A 3,303-nucleotide genomic window follows, 5' to 3' on the forward strand; every position below is an offset into this window, starting at 1 on the left:
TTATTGATTTCAGAGAGGAAGGGAGAGGGAGAGAGATAGAAACATCAATGATGAGAGAGAACCATAGATTGGCTGCTTCCTGCATACCCCACCTTGGGGATCAAGCCTGCAACCCAGGCATGTGGCCTGACTGGAAATCGAATCATGACTTCCTGGTTCATAGGTCGATGTTCAACCACTGAGCCACACCAGCTGGGCTGCTGGAACACCTTTAACAAAAATATCCACATAGCTCACACTTCATCCCCTTATGGCAGGGGTCCTCAAACTTTTTAAATAGGGGGCCAGTTCACTGTCCCTCAGACTGTTGGAGGGCCGGACTATAGTTTAAAAAAAAACTATGAACAAATTCCTATGCACGCTGCACATATCTTATTTTGTAGTAAAAAAACAAAACGGGGACAAATACAATATTTGTATTTGCATGTGGCCCACGGGCCGTAGTTTGAGGACCCCTGCCTTATGGATTTATTATATTATTTTAGAGAAAGAGGAAGGGAGAGGGAGAGAGAGAATCATGGATGTGAGAGAAAAACATGATCAGCTGCCTCCTGCACACCGCATACATGTGCACAGACTGGAATCAAACCAGCAACCCTTGGGTGTATGGGACAATGCCTAACCGACTGAGCCACACAGGCCAGGGCCTCTTATTTAAATGTGGGGCCTGTGCCCAGCAAGTGTGGATCAGTGGTTGAGGGTCAACCCATGAACCAGGAGGTCATGGTGTGATTCCTGGTCAGGGCACATGCCTGGGTTTTGGGCTCAATCCCTGGTAGGGGGCTTGCAGGAGGTGGCCAATTGATGATTCTCTCTCATCATTGATACTTCTAACTCTCTCTCCTCCTTTCCTCTCTCTAAAATCAATAAAAGCATATTTTAAAAAATATAAATAGCCCTAGATGGTTTGGCTCAGTGGATAGAGCGTTGGCCTGCAGACTGAAGGGTCCTGGGTTCGATTCCAGTCAAGGGCACATGCCCAGGTTGTAGACTCAATCTCCGGTAGCGGGTGTGCAGGAGGCATCCAATCAATGATTCTCTCTCATCATTAATGTTTCTATCTCCCTCTCCCTTCCTCTCTGAAATCAATAAAAATATAAATAAATAAATAAATAAATAAATGTAAGGCTTTCTCCAAAGCTCCTCTTGCTCCCCCCCTCCTCCCAGCCTTCCCTATCTCAGTTTCCCTGCTGTGTTTTCCCCATCCCACATATTATTATACTAGAGGCCCGGCATACGAAATTCGTGCATGGTACAGTCCCTAGGCCTGGCCCGTGATCAGGGCTATCTTCCCTGGTGGCCCGCAGCCGGCTCTGCCCCCCCGCCGCCACCCACCCCAGATTCCCTGATCCCCATCCAGCGATCGGACCCTGCGAAGGGTGGGGGGCGGGGGGTGGGGAAGGGACCCAGAGGTTGGCCAGCAGGGCCTGTGGGCAGCTCCTATGTGAGCGTCTGCCCCCTGGTGGTCAGTGTGCGTCATAGCAACCGGTCGTTCCATCACCCAGTCCACTTGCATATTACGCTTTTATATATATAGATGACTGAAGGCAAATGTTATTTTGCTTAATTTTCTTGTTCATTGTCTGACTGTCCACTAGTATCTAAACTCCACGAGGGTGCAGATCTTCATCTGTTCTGATCTCTTCACTGCTGTCTCGACAGTACCTTCAAAATGCCTGGCACATACTAAGCACTTAGTACAGACTCACTGAGTGAATGAACACGCCAGTGAATGAGAATGAGTACACACCCAGAGGGAGCTCATGTTTTAGGTGGGGAAAACACAAAACCAGATAAAAAAAAAATACATTTATATTAGCTCCAAGCAAGTGCTACACATGTGCTAAACTAGGGGGATGAGCAAGGCCAACATGGCTCAGTGGTTGAGCTTCGACCCAGGAACTGGAGATCACTGGTTCGATTCCCCATCAGGGGACATGCCCAGGTTGTGGGCTTGATCCCAACTAGGGGGCGTACAGGCGGTAGCTGGTCAGTGATGTTTCTCTGTCATCAATGTTTCTCTCTCTCTTTCCCTCTCCCTTCCTTTCTCTTTAAAAATCAATAAAAACATTAAAAAGTAAAATAAAATAGGAGGATGAGCTGGGACCCATGCAGTCAGGTAGTCATTTTATGTACAAAGAACAGCACATGCAAAGGCCTGCCCCTGGGACTGAGCTATTCATGTTCAAGGAACAAAAATAGAGTTGTCATGGGAATTAAATGAGTTAATACAGTAAACCCTCAATTTTGCAGACCTCGATTTAACAAACTTCGGATTCAATGGACAAAATTTCCGGTATATGTGTCATATGTGAATAGTAACACCCTATTAATTTTAAAATGCCTTTAACCGCCGAAACCGGTTTGGCTCAGTGGATAGAGCGTCGGCCTGCGGACTCAAGGGTCCCAGGTTCGATTCCGGTCAAGGGCATGTACCTTGGTTGCAGGCACATCCCCAGTGGGGGTGTGCAGGAGGCAGCTGATCGATGTTTCTCTCTCATCGATGTTTCTAACTCTCTATCCCTCTCCCTTCCTCTCTGTAAAAAATCAATAAAATATATTTTTTAAAAAATGCTTTTAACCAAAATTTGTTTATAATGAAATCAACAGGCTATTTTTTGTTGTTGTTGTTATTCACTGTTATTTTGAATTGGTCATATGTTGGAAAACACACTGCAGTAATTTTGCCGACATAAATAAATATTACGTATCTACGACGATAGTCTACATATTTAAATCCAGGAGTCCCTGCTCATACACGATGTTTGGGGAATGCTTAGTATGTGGTCGCATCGCATCCCGTGGGTTAACTGGTTCTGTTGTCCAGTGGCCTGACTTTCTGCAGCAGTTTTAACTCTGCGAGGGGATGTTCCCATGTGCACTAAGCCACGCCCCAGCCGGTGCATTTGTTTATTCTTTTTTTTTTTTTTAAAAGAGAGAAAGCTTTTTTCTTTTTCTTTTTTTTTTCTTTAAAAATATATTTTATTGATTTTTTACATGAGGGGATGTTCCCATGTGCACTAAGCCACGCCCCAGTCGGTGCATTTGTTTATTCTTGGTGACTGGTGAAGGCACGCATTTGCTACACCTATTCAGTACAAACTTGAAATTACAGTGATACATATGGAAAGCTATTCTGTGAAATTAAACATTTTAAAAAATACATATATTTTATTGATCTTTTACAGAGAGGAAGGGAGAGGGATAGAGAGTTAGAAACACTGATGAGAGAGAGACATCAATTAGCTGCCTCCTGCACACCCCCCACTGGGGATGTGCCCGCAACCAAGGTACATGCCCTTG

Source organism: Myotis brandtii, unplaced genomic scaffold (assembly GCF_000412655.1).
Source record: "Myotis brandtii unplaced genomic scaffold, ASM41265v1 scaffold2239, whole genome shotgun sequence".
NCBI classification, from domain to species: Eukaryota; Metazoa; Chordata; class Mammalia; order Chiroptera; family Vespertilionidae; genus Myotis; species Myotis brandtii.